At 44.3% G+C, this 20,431-nt stretch overlaps 1 long non-coding RNA gene across 1 annotated transcript in view; it reads left to right on the plus strand.

Moving 5' to 3' along the window:
- The window catches only part of LOC127487179 (uncharacterized), a 33,790-nt gene that overhangs the window by 5,154 nt on the left and 8,205 nt on the right, over positions 1-20,431 (plus strand). The window contains exon 2 of the long non-coding RNA XR_007913720.2: positions 7,992-8,099. This is a non-coding gene — a long non-coding RNA (uncharacterized lncRNA). The remainder of the gene's footprint in view (positions 1-7,991; positions 8,100-20,431) is intronic.

Here is a 20,431-nt window from a genome sequence, read left to right on the forward strand (position 1 = left end):
AATTTAGCCCTGTAGATTGTGCCTCTAAATGTTCTCCAGCTCTTCTCCTTTACACACTAACTGCTGCTTTAATTCAGAGTTGGTTATTGTCTATCTGTAGTGATATCAAACCATTTTGCCTGGCCTCCCTGCTTCCATTATTATCCTTTCCATTCTCTAGCCTACTTTTCAAAAATATTCCCTGTTCCCATCACATCCTACATAGATGCACAAGCATGTACAGACACAAACACACATATACATTCCTTAGCCTAGAAATAAAGTCTTTCATAATGTTTTCTGAATCTAACTCTTAAGACATGATCCCCTGCCATTTCCTGTAGTTAAATGTATCCCTTACAATTCTATTAACATTCCATGTCTTTCTATCCTTGTGAACTTCCTTGTGTCATTCCCTTTTCCTGAATACTGTTACTCAGTGCTCAGTTTTAATGCCAACTTCTCTTGCCCAGAGGCAGAGGGATTGAAATGTTAAGAGTTGAAAGGGTCTGTCAAACCTTCCACTTCTGCCTCCTCATTGTATATGTGGGGAAACTGAAGCCTAGGAAGATTAATAGTAAAGCCCAAACTAAACTAAAGATCTCATGGCTTTTCATTCACTACTCTGTCCATGTGGCAACTCCCTTCATTCACTTCCAATAGCTCTTCTTAAGATCCTTTTTACATTCCATTTTACTTTATGATTTCTTTTAATTGTCTGGATTTATAGCTCAGTGGGCAAGGACTATGCTTTAACCATCTTTGTATATCCATAGCACTCAGCAAAGGCTGACACGTAGTAGGTACTTTTGTGTGCACTAAGCACAAGGAATGGGGTTGATGGATGGATGGATGGATGAATGAATGGATGGGTGGACAGGTGGATGAATGAGTGGATGGTTGAGTAGATGAGTGCTTGGAAAGATGACTGGAAGGATGTGTGAATGAATCATCGGATAATTATTAATGTAGCAGTTCTCTAGGAAAGGTTCAGGTGTGCTAATACTCCCATAGCAGACCACGTCTGCAAATATATGTGCCTTACAGCAGAGCTAAACTCACAGCTGTTGGTGTAGCTTGCTCATTTTTGATGTGATGAGGAAAGGATGATGGCAGGGGGTTGAATGAGTACTATACCCCTCCAGGTGTGTATAATAATAATAACATAGTTGTTTATCTGCTCTAGAGTCTATGTATTCTATCTATATTTCATATTTAATCCTCACAGCAACTTTATGAAGCAAGTGTTCCTATTATTCTGTAGCCAGTTAATGATGTTTTATTTAAAGAAATTGCAGAGTTCAGACTTGAACCCAGGTTGTACAGACTGAGAATCCCAAGGTGGTACCTACTACATGAAGCTAGGAAATATAAGGGTGGCAGTTGGCTGAAAGGCCTCAGAAATCTGAGCTGCTGTGTCTGAACCCAGTCAGGCCACTCATTTCCTGAGTGGGCAAATTTGTTAATTTGACTTCTCAGTTTACTTTATGGTTTAATGGAAGTAACAGAATCTTCTTCATAGGAGTGCTGTGAAAATTAATGACTGTATATAAAGTGCTTCAAGATAAAGATTCTCAGATCAAAGGAGCTGGAGGGAAGGAGTTCTGAGTACCATTAGGAATGCAGGAGGGCCTGCAGCTCATTCTGTTTCCACGGGCTGGTTTGTGAGTGGGCAATGTGGTTGCAGAAAACTCAGCTTCAGATCAGTTTCCATTGAAGAGTTCTGGCAAGTAGAATCTGGTAAATAATTTCTACTTCCAATTTTCACATGTTTACGGAGCATTATTTTGGCACTATATTATTTTAAAGGAGAAGTGCTATGAATTAATAATGGTGGTAATTAAATACCGCTGGGGAACCAGGGGGAAAAGTACACCGCTGCCTTGACCTCTGAATCAGCCTCACTTCTCCACTGAATAACTTAGTGTGGTGAATTCTTTTCCTCAATCATTTTGCACTTGGCCACAGACATGGCAGAGAATGGAAAAAGAGCTCTGTCAGTCACCATGGCACCTAATCTTCCCTTGCCTCCAGATGGGAGTGTCTTGGCATGGTTTATATAAATAGGATTCCTGTTCTTGCATTTGCTCACGCTTCATCAGGACCACCACACAAACGTCCCTGGGCCTCTGCTATGCCAAGCAGATGCTCCTGTAGGTTGACATATACTTTCTCATCTGTTCATTCATGTATCAAAGGCTTATAGAGTATTAGCTGTGTGCTAGGCACCATTCTAAAACTAGGGATACAACAGGTGGGATTCCTACCTCGTGAAGAGACAGGTGAATAATTAAACTGTTCCAGAGGGTGACAAGAGTGACGAGGAAAGAACAGTTAGGAAACATGGGAAAACAGCATGTCCACCAGGTAAAGTCAATGAAATCATCCAAGGATGTGATTTTTTTTTTTAAAAGATTTATTTATTTATTTGAGAGGCAGATTTACAGACAGAAAAAGGGAGATACAGAGAGTGAGGACAAGGATGTGATTTTAAGCTGGGTCTGAAAGATAAGTATGAGTAAACAGGGTTTGCAGTGGCCAGTTCTTGTGATAAGTGTGTGGGATCTGGAGACAAATGAGATTAAGATACAGCTCTGATTGGGCCACTCTGGTCAGGGAGTTGGACAGACACTGCAGCAGCAACAGGACGGAGCAAGAGGTGCTGTCAAAGAGGTGCGAATGAAGAGGAGCTCCACCTGGGACGTCTCCAAGGGAGCTGACTGAGAGTCTGACCCAGATGGCAAGGTGGGGAAGGGCACATCTTCAGTGAAGGCCCAGCTTGCAGATACAACCCTTTGGGAAATGACAAATTGCTTTTCAAATCTTGAGTGTAGGGACACTTAGGGGAGTAATGGGAGTCAGATCAGGAAGGGCCTTGTGCATTATGCTAAGGAATTTGACTGTGATGAGGAATGGAATTGAGGAAGAAACCGACAAGATAGGAAACAGCTGTGTGAAGAACCAGGCAAGACAGTTCCAGGTAGGCCAAACAGCAAGTACAAAACCTCTGTCGGGGAAGGCAGCTTTGCTTCTACTAGAACCATTCACAATAAATGGCCCCAGTCCTTGTGCCCCTGCACTGGTGGGAGACCCAGGGAAGCTCCTGGCTCCTGGCTTCTGATGGGCGCAGCTCTGACCATTGCAGCCAACTGGGGAGTGAACCAGTGGATGGAAGACCTTTCTCTCTCTCTCTGCTCTCCTCTCTCTGTGTAACTCTGACTTTCAAATAAATAAATAAATCTTAAAAAAAAAAAAAAACAAACCAAGGAACCATCACATATCCAGTGCAACTGGTCTGTGTGTGCAGGGGGCAGGGCAATGTGGGATGCTCGGAGAGTATGGTGTGTCCTGGATGGTCTGTGTTGCAAGGGCATCCATGGAAGGGTGTTTGGATTCTCTTTTAAGTACAAAAGGAAGCCCTCAAAGGTGCTGAGTAGAGAATAGACTTGTTTAGAAACTCAGGCTAGCTACTGTGTGGAGAGCACGCAGGAAGAGAGGATTAGGGGTGTGGGAAGCCACGGAGGAGTCTCTTTTTGTCTAAATGAGAGATACCAGTAGTTGTAATCATAACAGTGATTGTAGAAACAGATAAATTAATTAATTGAATGTAAATTTTATGGGTGGGGGAGTGTGGGTATTCTCAAAAGGATTGTCAATAGATTAGATATGGGGACTGAAGAAAAGGGAGGCATAAGGGGTGACCCCAGATTTATTTTTGGATCATTGGTGTGGATGGTGGTGCCAGTTAGTCAGTTGGGGAACTCTGTGGAAGGGCAGATTTTAGGAGGCAAATCAGAACTTGTTTGAATATGTGAAGCTTGACACGCAAATGGAATATACAAATGGATGTGTGTAGAAGATAGAGCAGGGTGAAGATGTTAATTTGGTAGTCACAAGAAAAATTCAAATCCATGAGGGTGGATTGAGTTGCCTAGAGAGAGGGGAGAGGGAGGAGGAGAGGAGCGAGAACAGGAGGCTGCAGAGGCAGTCAGTAAGGTGGCAGGAAAGTTGGAAGAAGGCGGCTTCCCAGAATCTGCCCGAGGAGAAGGCTTAAGGAAGGAGGCCTGGTCCACTGTATAGGAAGACGCTCTCTGTAGAAATGGAATTTGCTTAAATGATGGCCTCCCAGTTCTTACTGGACTTGGACAGGGAGTGGAGGGGTGGACGTAAAGAGATCTGGGGACAGGTGGAAGTGCAGCTCACAGCTGTGGGAAACGGGAGAAGGAAGGGGTTAGGGATCTGGGTGCCTGAAGGGCTCAACTGAGAGGGGAGACAGGAGTTTGTAACAAGTCCTACCTTTGCCCCCTCACATTGGTGTGGGTTTTCTATGGATAGAAAGGCAGCAAGAAGCGAAATAATGAGAATGAGGTTTTTTTTTTTTTTTTCTTTCCAGGAAGGAAGGAACATGAAGTGAAGGAGGAGAAAGATTAGAGGATTGGGCAAGAACATGATGAAAGAGTGTCTCCAGGATGTGTGAGGAAGTAAAGGCGAAAGGGGTGCAAGAGACGGGGAAACATGGGGTGGCTTCCAGTTATTTGACATGGATCCGGAGACATGGGTGGGTAGACAGGCAGAGAGGCAGCGGTGGGGCCAATCTCATGATGGAAACAAGAAGAATGGATGGGAGTGTCAGAGATGGCAGATGAGAGGCCTCAAGGACTTGAATTTGGGGCAGAGAATGGCAGCAACAAGAGGTGCAGTGATGGGAGTTGTTAGCCCCCAGTGGGTGTCTCATGAGGATGCTTATGACTGATGTGTAGATTGCTGCCTCCTGTGAGGCCCTTCCTCAGTTTATTCCTCGAGTCCTCCATCTCCTGGCAGCAGCCCCTGTTGTTCTTGATCTCAGCGGGCTGATGAGATCAAGGGACAACCAAAGCACTTCGAATCCTGACTCTACCACCCATGCACAAGGTTTCTTGGGGTATGGTCTCAAGCTTTTCTTCCTCCATTATTTTATCTTTTTTTTTTTTAAGATTCATTTATCTGAAAGTCAGAGTTACACAGAGAGAGAAGGAGAGGCAGAGAGAGAAAGAGAGAGAGAGAGAGAGAGAGGTCTTCCATCCACTGGTTCACTCACCAGTTGGCCGCAACAGCCAGAGCTGGGCCAATCCAAAGCCAGGAGCCAGGAGCTTCTTTTGGGTCTCCCACGTGGGTGCAGGGGACCAAGCACTTGGGCCATCTTCTATTGCTTTCCTGGGCCACAGCAGAGAGCTGGATCAGAAGTGGAGCAGCTGGGTCTCGAACCGGTGCCCTTATGGGATGCCAGCACTGCAGCCAGAAGCTTTACCTGCTATGCCACAGCGCCAGCCCCTATTTTATCTATTAACTGGAGACAATAATACCAGCTTGCTATCCTTCAGAGGGTTACTAAAGATGAATCAAAATAAAGCACATGAAAACACACTGAAGAAGGTTAAAGCCATGTTGAAAGGGTCAGTCCACATTAAAGTTGTACACATTCCGACGAATCCCAGAAGGTGGAGACTTGGTGCTCCTTTTGTCTTCATACCTGCCTTCTGTCTTATTATTCACAGATGTTTGCAATGGGCTATATTTAAAATAAACACCTGAACAGGGTAAAATGGGCAAGTATTTTGGTCCTGTTTTTTGTTATATATCAGTCATTCTCTTCATTCAATCACTTATGCAACAAATATTTACTGCTTTTTAAGTTTATTTATTTTCATTTTACTTGAAAGGCAGAAAGCAAAACTAAGAGAGATCTCCATATGCTAGTTCAGTCTCCAAATACCCACACTGGGGGGCTGGGCCAGGCTGAAGCCAGGAGCCCAGAATTCCACCTAAATATCTCATACAGGTGGCAGGGACCCAAGTACCTGGGCCATCATTTGCTGTCTTTCAGGGCATGCATTAACAGGAAGCTGAATTAGAAGTAGAGGACCCAGAACTTGAACCAGGCACTCAAATATGGGATGTGGACCTCCCAAACAACAACCACTGTGCCAAATGCCCATGCCAGATTTTTATTGATTTCTAACTGCATCCAGACACTGCACTAGTGACAAAATAATCCATAGTCCTTTCTCTTATGCACCTAAGTCTAGTGGGTGTCAGACACTGAGACAATTATAACACAGGTCTTGGAGGGAGATAGAGACCCAGATGAAAGGGGCACCTGAACCAAAATTATGCCACTTGCTAAAGGAGCCACCTCGTGGAGGAAGCAGAGGGGTAGACTCTACAGTCAGTGTTCATTACACAAATATCTATTCCAGGAAGTGTGGGTGCATGAAACCCACACCTCATTTATGAGGCCGTTTAAATCTTCCTTCTCAAATCTTTATTCAGAGTTAGTTCCTGGAAGCTCAAAAGAATTCTCCTTCTCCTAGACCTTTATTGAAGGAGATGATGACAAGTTCAAAAAGTTGCTTATAGGAAGGAGACGAGGAAAGCCTGAGTCACTCTCTAGTTGGTAAGTGAGAACTAATCCTTGCAGAATCGGCACTGACAAAATCACCTTTTTTTTGACAGGTAGAGTTAGACAATGAGAGAGAGAGAGAGAGAGAAAGGTCTTCCTTCCGTTGGTTCACCCCCCAAATGGCCACTATGGCCGGTGTGCTGTGGCCAGCGCGTTGCGCCGATCCAAAGCCAGGAGCCACGTGCTTCCTCCTGGTCTCCCATGTGGGTGCAGGGCCCAAGCACTTGGGCCATCCTCCACTGCACTCCCGGGCCACAGTAGCGAGCTGGACTGGAAGAGAAGCAACCAGGACAGAATCCAGCGCCCCAACTGGGACTAGAATCTGGTGTGCCGGTGCCGCAGGCGGAGGATTAGCCTAGAGAGCCGTGGCGCTGGCCAAAATCACCTTGTTACTGATCAGTTCCCATTCTAGTCCCAACCTGGCACTCTGGATTCAGCAGAATCCTTCAAGATGACTACTTGTTTCATGCTACCTTCTTGCTCAAAGGAAACTGGAAGATCTTGGATCTTCTACCAGGAACCCTCTCTGTAGGGTGGATATTGGGTGAGTTCTTGGGTCCTCCTAAAAAAGGTAGCTGAGAGCAGTGCTGTGGCCTCTGCTGTTGGCACAGAACTGCCTTGGGCCCTTGGCTTCCTCGCTCTTAGCTGGACTGTTTGGAAGACAGAGCAAAGGGCTATTTGTGCCCCGAGTGAGCATTCAGGCTTTTTGTGACTAGGTCCACGTGGCACAGTTGGCACACTCCCAGTCCAAGGTGCCTGTTGTCCAGATGTTTCTCTGGACATCTCTCAGAGCTGGGTGGGCACATGGTGCTGACACAAAAACATATGTTGTCAGTCTCTTGTCACGCGTTCTGCGTTGCCAGTGGCTCTCCACTGCATTGCTGTGGGCCAAAACAATTTAGGGAAAAACTCAGCTGAGAACTTAATGAGAGCCTAGGAAATTGACATGGTGCATTTTCCAAGTCTCCAATCACTGTTGCTGTGGTGATTCCTCTGCACGGAGCATGAGGCCTCAGTCACTTTAATGATGTATTTTACACGCCTGTGCCCCTGGCTGGCAGGTATAAATCCCCCTTGTTTTAATGGAAACATAGCCTGTAATGCAGCTATTAACTGGTAGGTTCTTATTTTAACCTCCTGTGCTCTTCAGAAAAGATAAAAAGAATTTCCCCCGAGGGTATATGATTTTAAGCTTGAGTACATTCAAGTGATGTGAACTCATCCTTTTCCGGCAGGCTTTATCCTTCACTGAGGGCCTGGGACAGAGACTGCCGCGTAGTAGGGGCACAGGAAATGCCTCTGTGGGTGGCCCCTCCTTTTCCACACATGACTGGCCAGGAAGCCAGGCCCCTGGACTCTCTGGGAGGGGTTGTTGGTTTAACAGAGCTGACAGAGTTTGAGAAAGGAAGTGCTCTGTTCCCTTGCACTGGAAGAGAAGCCCATCGCGTGACTCTCTCCACGCAGGTGTCATCTGCTGAGACCCAGGGTGACACTCTTTGTCTTGCAGGTGTGAGATTTGCTGCTTTCTTTTACTTGCAGAAGTCGGAAAGGAAACTCTGCCTTTCTGTTTCAGAGGCTGCCTGCGTCCGTGGACCTGTGCTTGCTGCATGCAGTCCAAACCAGGGGCGGTTTGCCCCACCCAGTGGGTCTCAGTCTTCAGTGGATGTTGGAATCACCTGAGGTTTGTGTTAAGCTTTAATGTCCATCAGCTTCCTCCATTGCTCTGATTTGGAGTACCTGAGTCAGGGTCCCAGGAGTCAAGAAATATTGTACCCAAGCTTCATAGTAGAAGGTGACTTTCTGCAGGTTCCTAAGACTAAGATTCAGAATAAAAGGGGTCTTGTGTTGGCTGCATGAGCAGAAATCTGCGTACCAAACATGCTAAGCTATGTTCATTTCTTCCATAGTCCCTAGATGGGGCTGGTATTATGGCATAGCGGGTAAAGCCGCCCCCTGCAATGTGGGCATCCCTTATGGGTGCTGGTTCGAGTCCCACTTTCAATCCGGCTCCACTTTCAATCCAGCTCCTGCTAATGTGCCTGAGAAAGCAGCAGAGAATGACCAAGTACTTGGCGTTTGCACCCACATGGGAAACCCAGAAGAAGCTCCTGGCTCTTGGCTTCACCCTGGCCCAGACCCAGTGTTTGCAGCCATTTGTGAGGTGAACCAGCAGATGGAGGATCTCTCCCTGTCTCTCCTTCTCTTTTCTGTAGCTTCCTTTCAAATAAATGAATAAATCTTTTAAAAAATACTCCCTAGATGCTGATCCCCATGCTATGCTAAGAATTCAGAAACAAGAAATAGCACTTGCCCCATGGTAGTCATGTGCCAGTGTGTAGGCAATCGAAAACAAATCACCTAATACATGGAGATAGATGGTGAAATAATGTCACATGAACCCAGCCTGAGACAGTTAATCAAGTCATGGTATAAACGTATTGCCTGACATATTGAGCACATACTATGGCCTGGGTTTTGTCTTATGTTAATATAATTTATCTCAGGAATCCAGTAGTGTATGTGTGGCCGGAGGTCTTCCTTGTGTTTTGTTTTTTAAAAAAAAAAAATTGCATATTTATTTGTAAGGCAAAGTGACTGGGGTCAGGAGGAGACAGAGAGAGAGACAGGGACAGAGAGGGAGAGAGATTGATCTTCCATCCACTGGGTCACTCCTCAAATGTCTGCAATAGCCAGGTACGGGCCAGGCCAAAGCCAAGAGCCAGGAACTCCATCTGGGTCTCCCATGTAGATGTCAGGAGCCCAAATACTTGGGCCATCTTCTGCTGTCTTACCAAGTGCATTAGCAGGAAGCTTGATCAGAAGTGGAGTATCCAGGACTCAAACCAATGGTCATATGGGATGCCAGTGTGGGCTTAAACCACTGTGCCACAATGCTGGCCCCACAGCTTCCTTGCTATAGTAATTTACTCAAGGCTGCCTGGCTGATAAATAGCACAGCTGAAATGTCATTGCCAAAGGTCATGTTCTTAATAGCCTTATTATGATGTCTTCTCAAAGAGAAGGAGTGGCTTACTTATTGAACCTCTGTGTGGGGGGCTCACTTATTTAAATATCCTGGCATTTCTGATGTGGTCAGAACTCTAAGGAGAAACATTGCACAGCCTTGTAGGTCAGGCACACCTGAATGGATAGCACTATTGCATCTCCCAATCCAAACCTAAAAGGAGAACAGGTGTGCTGGGATATGGATTTCTTCAGCCTCCACCCTGGCCGTGCAGGGTTCATCCCCTTTATCAAAAGCTACCTACTCAGTCTATGCAGTGTGCTTACATAGACCATAGAATGATTGCCTTGCTCACTAATGCCTGGGCTTCCATGGCCAACTGATGTTGTGCAGATGTCTGCTGTTTCAGCCTGAAGGTCTGAGTAGGAATAGGCTTTTGCATTTTCATCCCCAGGCCACTCTTGAACATGACCAAGGTCTTCCAATCAGTTCTTAGAATCGAATAACATAGCTTGGTAGGTTGGTGTTTAGAAAGCTGGAGCAGGAGTTAGAGCTCTCCAGCTCCACACAGGCCATTTGCACACATTTTATCTGTTGGAGTTTCAGTTGAAGACACCCTTCTTCACTTCCTCTCCTGAAAATGGTCACGTCCTGTGTCCCAAGAACAGTGACTGCTCCAACATGAGCCATGCATCATGTTGGTCCCTGCTGCCTTGACTTGAAGTGTAAGGTCCTTAACTAGGGTGCAGCTTTTATTTGCTCTTTTATAAGTTGCCATTTGGGATCGATCATATGCGTGTGCGTGTGTGTGTGTGTGTGTGTGCCTTCCTTTTCTTTTACTACGTTCATCAAAAACAGGAAGTCAGAGATATGAATACTCTTCCTGTGAATCAACAGAGAAATCTTGCTCATCTGAACCCATGAATATGCAGCCCAGAGCCAGTTACTTGAAATACACTCGAGCTACTGTAAGAAAGGAAGGTTGCAAGCTGGACCCTGAGGTGTTCGACAGACTGGTCTAGGAGAGGGAGCCAGTCCTGTTGTTGTCACAGAACTAAGCCTAGAGAGGTGCATGTGCCGGAGTGACAGGCATGGAATCCTGGGCAGGGACCAGCAGTTTCAGTCCAGCAGTGTTAGATGTAGGTGACAGGTGAGTGCTGACTGACAGATGATGGGCTGTGCACTTTAGTGGCAGTGTATGGTGTGATAACCCTGGACCTTGCAGGGAGTTGGTGAGAAGGGTGCCTGGGAGGTCATTAAGGTAGGGGACAGGCACATTTCAACACCTTGTGCTGAATCAAAAGGACACACTATTGTCTTGGGTTTCATTTGGCCTCACTGATTCATTCAAATACTGAGTCACAAGTTACTAATTTGCGATTAGCGATGTGTATTTCAATATTAGCCAGTGAGTCACAAGTATCAAGGAACCGGGACTGATACGGTTTCAAATAATTCTGTGATGTCACCAAAGTTGAAAGACAGTCCCTTCTTGGTTGGTAAGGTGGCTGCTGGCCAGAGAAGAGCCATTCTACAGTCTGTCAAAACAGGCAGGTGTGCCTTCAATAGTGTCCACCTGCTTTCTTCTTCCCAGGGAACAGGTAGGATGGAGTGAGGTCACATGCAGAGGATGTTTGGAGATCTGGAAACAAAAGATCTTCTATACATACAAGCTGATCTGTCATTGTCCTTTGTCCAAAATAAATAGCCTTTTTGACCACTGTTCATGGATGCTTAGAAAACATGATAGTCTCTGTGTCCACACCTGCCTAGTCACACTTATGCCCAACAGCTTCCACCTGGAACTCATGCACCTAGCAGACCGGGAGCTTCCCCTAGGCATCTCTCTTTATTGGATTTACACAGTGCACTTGCTGTCTCTAAAGCCATAGAATAGGTACCAGGGCCCCTCAGAATCATTAAGTCTTGTGCTCTGAGCCAGCTATCTGGCTGCCGATATCTCTCTTCCCTGCTGATGTCATTGGTGGCCCTTGGCTCTGTTCATCTCTGCAGGTTTTCATCAAGATTGTATTGGAGTACCTATCACATGTCTTGCCCAGTGGGATGAATTGAGAACACAGGGAGGAAAATGTGTGATTCGTGTCCTTGTGCTGCTTCAAGTCCAGTGGGAGATCAAATCAATCTGTGCAGCAGGTACAAGTGACCAAGTGGTGAGCCTGATTAGAGATGCTATCTTGTATCCCAGGGGATACCTCTGTGAGTAGCTTGGTTCATTTGCTGCCAGATCTACCGGTTGTGTGCAGTCTGATTTCTTTTCTACAACTTTTAGTCGTTTATCCAAAATCCTCCCTCTGGAGCCCCACAGAGAGAACTGACTCCCTCTTCTGGGATGATGGCACTTTGGACATGTGAAAATGGCCATTTCCTCTCCCACTGCCTTCTCATCCAAGGCTAATCGTCGTAGTGTTGTAACGCGTTACACCCATGCTGCTGGGTCCAGACTGACCCTGTTTTAATTGCTCACTTCTGTACATATTCCAGTTTCTCAATGTTTTTCTTGAAGTAGGAAAAGCCAGTACCCAGAACAATATTCTGTGTTTAGCTGGAGAGAAAAGTCAGAAAAACTGATAAGTGAGAAATAACAAAAATAATAAATTTAAAAGGATACTAATAGTATGTGTATAAAACATATGAGTAGAGACACAATTATGTATTTACAAAATATGAAGTAGCTTAAAGACTTTTCAGTATAGCCTAATTGATTTTCACTTTCTTAGATCATAAAATATTGGTGCTAAACTAATTAAGAGAGCTTGATGACAATGTCCAACCTACTTCTCTGGGCAGATACTATGGCTGTGAGTCCCTCAAGTAGTCTTGCCTGCTGTTTGACCTTCCCCCTGCCTCACTCCCCTGGGTGCTATATCATCCACAGTGTGTGCATTTTTCTAAGGTACTTCCTAATCCAGTCCTATAGGTGAGTTTCTATCCATGAGAGAGTCATAGCCAAGCCCTGCTCTGAGGCAGATGCCCCTTGAGAAGGCCGGCGCAGGCTGTGCATTGGGCAACTTCAGGAGTGGCCATTCTGATCTCAGTGTCTGTGACTAATGCACAACCCGAGACATGCACTGTCTCCCTGCTCTGAGGAGGGCACAGCTTAGGCAGCCGCACATGCTGCCTGGATGCAGATTACCTGTGATGTCTGCCTTTAAAGCACAACTCAAGAATTCTTTTTCTAATCCATCTTGGAGACACTGTCAGTGTTTCAGAACTTACTCTTAGCTACAATATTTTGACACTTGGCAACTATGAATTTCCCAGACAGAATACCTTGTATCCAGGGTCATGGATGCAAGGCAAGCTCCCCGATAATATGTACCAACGTGAGATTTGGAAAGGGTGTGGCTGCTGCTGCTGACAATCGAGATATTAAAGCAAAGCTTTATTGTCTAGGGAGCAGCTTCATGTGAATACAGAAGCAACTAAGCAGCACGCTGTGGGCTTCCAGATCTCACACCCTGGGCTTGTGTTCTGGAACCCCACTGTTCTTGTGGCCCTCTCACCCTCTGATTGGGGTACAAGGAGCAGCTCTTTCACAGGCCAGTGTAGTGGCCTGGTATAGGAAGTCATTCCTGGAGATCCTACCTTACACCTAACCTTCTAGCCCTTCTGGTAATTTTGTGAGCACTGGATACCCTGTGTTAAATCCTTTCTGTTAAAGTAGCTAGGACAGTTTCTAGTTCTTGTAACAGAGCCCTGACAGATGCATTCACCAAAGCTAGTACATGAAACATGATTTCAACTCTTTTTGAAGCTAAATTTAAAAGTTTCTTGTGATTGCTGTGGTTCACTTATTTCGTAAATACAGAATTGTGTCTGCACTCATGTGTTTTACACACACACTACTTAGTATCCTTTTAAATTTATTATTTTTATTATTTCTCATGTATTTGTCTTTCTGACTTCTAAAGAGAACTGCCTCAGAAGTTGAATGCCAGTCCTGTGAATCCTGCCCATGCAGGATGTGACTGAAGCAGCTCACTCCAGCTCTGAAAGTCCTCTCCCTTATCTATCACATGTTACACATAAGACCTGCTTTGCTTGTGTACCCATAGGTGGAGAACATGTAAAAATGAGCTTGCCCCTTACTGTAGTACAGCTCCCAATAAAACCCAATCTTTTCCTTTAGCAATACTGTCCATTAGAAAGTGTCTATGAAACCAAAGTAATCCAATACTCACCCCCTACATCCCAAAACAAAAAGCCCTAAATTAATCAAATGCCCCACCTCACAATTTGTTTAGAATTCCCTATGGCTATTTTCAAACTAAATGTCCGGAGACCTTCTGAAGCAAGAGTTGACATACATGCAGACTTTTCTATATAAGGAAATGGAAAGTTGGTGAGCTCAAGGGGTCTTGCAAAGTTACACAGCTATCAAGATGCACATGAATGTTGTCAAGCGTGTTAATGCAATGTCTTACAAAAACGTCCTGTGGAAAAGGGAGTCAGCTTAGAAAATGAAGTCAGCACTTCTTGAAGGCAAGCCTGTCGCTCCCCCTCTTCACGGAGGAACGACACTAAACCCTGCGCTGTTCTTTTGTCTGCTCGGCCCTCCCCGGGTTTGCTGCTGGTTCTTCCCGGGTTGGCTACCGTCCCTTCCACCTCCGTGGAAGGGCGGTTCCCCCTGCCACTTTCCCCACTTCCGCGGGGGGAGCGGCACACCACCGGCTGGCTCTCTCGGGGGCTGCACAGGTGTTCCTCTTAGATGTTCCTGGTGCATGTTGTCTCTCTCCTCCTTTATAGTCCTCTTCCACCAATCCCAACTCTGCTACCCACACGCCGAGTATGCTGCTCTCCTCCAATCAGGAGCAGGTCCTGCTGTTTATTGGTTGAACTGGAGGCAGCTGTGTAGAAGCTGTTTCCTCCTCTCCCAGCGCCATATTGTGGGAGAGCAGATGCATAGAATAAGTCTTAATTCCAGTAACAGTCTAGTCTGAGTTGCTCCCCACAAAGCCATTACCCTTTCTGTCCTGTTGAACAGCTGCCTCTTGCCAAGCCTTCTGTTCAAACTTGGGGCCCTGTGCCAGATGGTAAAAGAAGTATAGAGGGAAAAATTGTACTGTTCTAAGTAACAAATTGACTACTATGACTAATTAAAAAGACAGAAGCAATTATTATAATCTTTATTTTCCATTTTTAAGAAAGTGTATTTGCTGTATGTAACAGGCCCCTTGCACGGCAAGTTATAATTCACACCTCTACACAAATAAGTGCTCCTTACCATACCTTTCCCTTGCCTCATGCTGCTGTTGCTTCTCTGTGGACCCAGTTCTCAGCTCCTCAGAGGACATCTACTCTGATAAGGCTTCCTTGATTGTTTAAGCCTGAATTAGGCCCTGTGTCTACTGTCATAGACCATCATATTGTTATCTCCACCATGTGCCATGTTTCTGATCTCTTATGGATTTTTGTTTCCATTGTTTTATTATTTTTAACTTTTATTGCTCAAAGCCTATTTGCAAGTATATTCTCTACCCAAATGCTCATATGGGCAAAGCAAGTATCATTTATCTAATTTTAGAGGTAAGGATAGTGACCTTGACATTGAGAACTGAAGTAATGTAGGTACATAAATTTTTATGTAATAAAAATTAATTTTTTAAATTTGCTCCTTTAGTTAAAAGAATCTGTCATAATGTAGCATTAATAGTGACTGAAGCTTGCTGAATTTAATTTTACCTGGATCTTTTCTTTTTACTTCAATAAATAGCTGAAAGAAAATAACCATAAAATAGATATTGGTGAGGTCTTAGTGAGAAATAATACCCTAAGTCTCTTTCTATTATTTCCTGTCTTTTTTTTTTTAGCTCAGCATGCCTCTCTGTTTATGTGAGCAAAGGCACACCCATCTTATTTGAGGCAGATAATACATTAGACTAAGCAAGGGGTATTGGAATGAGAAGAAGAGATGTCACCTTTTTAGCATGAAGGCTAATTCTAGGTAGTGTCGGGTACATGAATGTCCAGGTAGAAAAAGGTGTGTAATTTATTCAAGTCCTGATTAGACTGAATAAGGAAAGTTCAGAGGTGTATTTTATAAGCATATATCCTGTGCACACTATTGAATTACTATTTAATTTGAAATGATGTATCCCTTCAAATTAGGAAGAAGGTGATAGTAACAGAAAGACAGACATTTAAGAAAAAAATTCTTAAAATCCCTAGCCTTCAGGTAAATGCAAATCAAACCTGCAATGAGAGCACCTCACCTCACGCAGAACGGCTGTTATGGTGGGAAGAATCACTATATTCCTAAAGCTGTACTTATGAATTGCATGAAGTTTGTATTCCTTAAATAAAAGGTTTCTTTGGGGGAAAAATAAATAAACATATATAGTAGAACTTTAAAAAAAAGAAAAGATAACAAATTCTGGGGCAGGCATAGTGGCACAGCTGGTTAATCTGCTACTTAGGATACTAGCGTCTTATATTGTAGTACCTGGTATCAAGTCCCACCTTTTCTTCCAGTCCAGCTTCCTGCAAATACACCTGGGAGGCAGTAGTACTTGGGTCGCCAACAAAGGATACCTGGGTGGAGTTCCTGCCTCCTGGCTTCAGCCAGGCCCACTCCTTGCTCTTGTGGGCATTTGGGGAGTGAAGCAACAGATGGAAGATCTCTTGCAATCTCTCTATATCTGACTAGAATGTGGAGAAAGGAGAATACTTGATGTTGGTGGACATGTCATTAGTATAACCACTATGGAAAACAGTATGACATTTCCTTAAAAAACTAGAAATAGGACTATCATCTGATCTAGCAATCCCACTATTGAGTGTATGTCCCAAAACAATGAAATCATTTTATCAAAGAGACACCTGCACTGTTATGCTTATTGCTGCACTGTTTGCAACAGGCAAGATAGGGGATCAACCAAGGTGTCCATCAGATGAATGGATTAAGAAAATGTGGTGTATATACACAGTGGAATATTATTCATCCATAAAAATGAATGAAATCCTATTGTTTGCAGAAAAATGTGCGGAATCACAGAACATTGTGTTAACATTATGAAATAAGACAAATCCAAAAAGACAAATTCTGTGTGTTCTCTGTCATATTTGGAAGTTAAAAAAAGTTGATCTAAACAAAAATAGTGAATATTAAAGACTGGAAAGGGTTGGGAGAGGCTAGAGGATGTTTGGGTAGTAGGTACCTAAATCAGAGTTATTCCTATGTTACACAGTCCAATGGGGTGAAGTCAGTTCACAATAATCTATTACATATTTTCTAAGCAAATAGAATAGAAGGGCATGAAAATTTCAATCATAAAATACTGGTAAGGAGAGGGAAACATTATTTACCTGAATTTCATTGGTACACATTATATATATTTATTGAAATATCACACTGTACCCCTTAAATATGTACTATTATTGTTAATAAATTTTTTGAAGTGTTTAAAGAAGTAGAAATGCCAACTAACTGATTTGGTCTTTACACATTGAATGCATCTGTTTACTTATCATGCTGTACCTATAAGTAGGTACCATTAAAATTTTTAAAAAGAAATATTTAAGAAATTATAGATTTGCAAATGGTTACCTCTAGGAGTCATCAAAAATAAACTATTAATGTTATGAAACAAAATGTCCTACACTGGTATAGTTTTAAAATATATCATTTTTAATGTGTATTATCTCATTGTGTCTTCAGATTATCTTTGTATGGTAGGTAGGGAAAGTACTGTTATCTCATTTGTTCATGAAGAAATAGATCTAGTCCAGTGATGTCTCTCTGTGAGCTCTGGGACTTACTCAATTTCCTTGTAAATAACTTAGAGTAATAGCAATATCTAAAAATTTTTCTAGCTGCCATTTATTTCGAGATAAAAGACAATAGTACTCATCCACTTAATACCATAGAGTGGTTACCAGTCAAGGGCCCCATCAGCCAATGCTACCCCAGAACAATTAGGAAAAAATAGCTCTCTTTAAAATAAAGACTCTGCTCTCATGGGCAATGATGCTGGCCTGACTGTGGTCTTGAGGTATGTGTTGTTCAGTCTGCACAAAGCAAAGGGTTCTAAGCATTCAGTGCCAGATGTCTGGCACCAGATAGACAGAGCTGAGAGAAGAATGGGTATGTTCTGAAACGGTTTGGAGTGGTTGCAGGTGAGGGAGAATCAAACCCCATGCATGTCCATCTCTCTGTCCTGATGATGTGTCACCAACTAGAAATCAGCTACAAGTCTGAGACATATGATCTGAAGACAGAGCTTATGAAACAACTGTCTTTTGTTTCAAATAGAGACCTGAGAACTAGAAAAGTATTAAAAAACACAACACAATTTTCTCAAGTTTGATATTCATTTGTGTGGGCTATGCATTCTGGATGCAGAGATAGAGATGGCAGAGAGGAGCCCATAACCGAAAGGGGTAGATGAATAAACAAACAAAAACAATGCCATAGGACTGTCTTCAAAAGTGTGGCAGTAGGAGTGATGACCTGGTCGAAGGGTTGGGGAAGGCTTCTTGGAGGAGGTGCTGCTTCAGGGGGCAGAAAGAAAAAAATTATTCTAGACAAAATGAATAGAGTAGGCAAAAGTGTAGGGACAAGAAAAGTGTGAATGATTTTTGGAAAGAGAGGAGTAGTCCATAAAATATGTGCAAAAATACAATGTAAAATGAAGAAGAATGCACATATAAATTAAGAGAATTCCTAATAAAATGTTTCCATACTCAAAAGGCTGCCTCACATGCCCCACTCTGGAGTACAGCTTTAGAAACATGTCTCAATCTGTCATGTGCACAGAATCTGAATAGGAGTCTTGTTACCACGCAGTCTGATTAAGTAGACCTGGGGAGGGACTTGATAGTCTGTATGTCTAATATGCTCTTAAGGAATGCTGACGCTGGTGATCTGTAGACCACTCAGTGAATGTGTAGAACAAGCAGAAGAATGAAAAATGAAAATACCAGTCATCATTTAGAGGCTACTGGTGTGTGCATGCTTCTTATCCAGCACCTGTGTGTGTGTGTGTGTGTGTGTGTGTGTGTGTGAAACTATTTCACTCCCCAAATGGCTGCAAGAGCCAGGTCTGGGCCAGGCCAAAGCCAAGAGCTAGGAGCTCCCATGTGGATGGCAGGAGCCCACATACTTGGGCCATCTTCTGATGCCTTCCCAGGTGCAGTAGCAGGAAGCTGGATAGGAAGCATGTAATAGCCAGAACTTGAACCAGCGCTCAGATATGGAATGCTGATGTCTCAAGCTGAGGATTAACCCTCTGCACCACGACGCTGGCTCCAGTAATGAATATTTTTATGAATCTTGATGTGAATGGAAGGGGAGAGGGAGTGGGAAAGGGGAGGGTTGTGGGTGGGAGGGACGGTATGGGGGGGAAGCCATTGTAATCCATAAGTCGTACTTTGGAAATTTACATTCATTAAATAAAAGTTAAAAAAATGAATATTTTTAAAGAGAACAGTGATAAGATCATGTCTAATGTGTGATGACAATGTAAGAGTGGCTGAGAATGGGTGGGACAGGACTAAAGGATGGGAGTCTTCTACCAGAATCTGGGGACTTGCAGTCAGAGCCTGATCCTAACCAGTGGCAGCAGGGATCGGGGAGAGAGTGGATTCCTGAGATACTCAGGGTAGCTCACACAGGACATTGCTGGTGTCAAGGGGCTGTGAGGCAGAGCCAGAGTGGGGAGGAGAGAATGAATGACACCTAAGGATCAGCCATGAAGAACGAGGTCCGGCGCTGCCATGATGAGATATGGTATGCAGACAAAGGACGCAGTCAGAGCCTAGAAGGCAACTGTTTCAGAACCCAGGTCTGGGAGAGCTGGACACAGCGCAGAGCTGTGAAGGTGAAGGTGAAGTCACATTATGAAGGAAGGAGAGACATGAATGGAGGACTTGATTAGGGAACAGCTACAGGTAGGAGGTGGTTATCAGGCAGTGTGATAGCAACTGGAAGCCATTCAAGAATTAAGTTATGTTAATGCCTGCCACTTAGAAACATGGATAGATTTAATCATGCAAGATGATTTTAGTGGGACTAGGTTCAGATGCATTATGGATGCAGGGCCATATATAGCAGGTTAAGGAGAATGTGTAAGGCAGAATAATAACCTGCCTTGTCCCCATCAGACATGTGCCTGCCCCTAATTCCTAGAACTTGTGAATATGTTATTCTGTGTGGCAAAAAGGACTGTGAAGTTGTGACAGAAAGTGTAGACCTTGCGATGGGAAGATCAGCCTAGATTATCTGGGTAGGCCTAATCTCATGCATCCTCATAATCATAGAAAAGGTTGAAAGAGTGAGTCATATTTCATGTCGCCAGTAGGCTGATGATGGACTGAGTGATAAATTTGAAGATGGTGGAAGAGGGCCAAAGACCAGGGAATGTAGTGGCCTCCATACACTGGGGAAAGTTCTCAGTTACTAGCCAGGAAGAAAATAAGAATCTTGTCCTATAACTAAGAAATTCTGCCCATCGCCTGAATGAGGAGGAAAGGGGTTTTCTTCCAGGGCCCTCAGGATGGAGTGCAGCCTGCCCACCCCTTGACTTCAGTCTGCAGGGACTCACAGCACACTTCAGACCTACAACTTGGTAACATAATAAATTGATGATTAACCACTCAGTTGGTGGTAATTTGTTACAGCAGCTCTAGGAAACAAACACAGATTCGTTAAGAATTAAGAGTGATGATGGCCGGCTCCGCGGCTCACTAGGCTAATCCTCCGCCTTGCGGCGCCAGCACACCGGGTTCTACTCCTGGTCGGGGTGCCAGATTCTGTCCTGGTTGCCCCTGTTCCAGGCCAGCTCTCTGCTGTGGCCAGGGAGTGCAGTGGAGGATGGCCCAAGTGCTTGGGCCCTGCACCCCATGGGAGACCAGGATAAGTACCTGGCTCCTGGCTCCTGCCATCGGATCAGCGCGGTGCGCCAGCAGCAGCGCGCCGGCCGCGGCGGCCATTGGAGGGTGAACCAACGGCAAAGGAAGACCTTTCTCTCTGTCTCTCTCTCACACTGTCCACTCTGCCTGTCAAAAAAAAAAAAAAAGAGTGATGACAA

The sequence above is a fragment of the Oryctolagus cuniculus genome, chromosome 9 (genome assembly GCF_964237555.1).
Source record: "Oryctolagus cuniculus chromosome 9, mOryCun1.1, whole genome shotgun sequence".
Lineage (NCBI taxonomy): Eukaryota > Metazoa > Chordata > Mammalia > Lagomorpha > Leporidae > Oryctolagus > Oryctolagus cuniculus.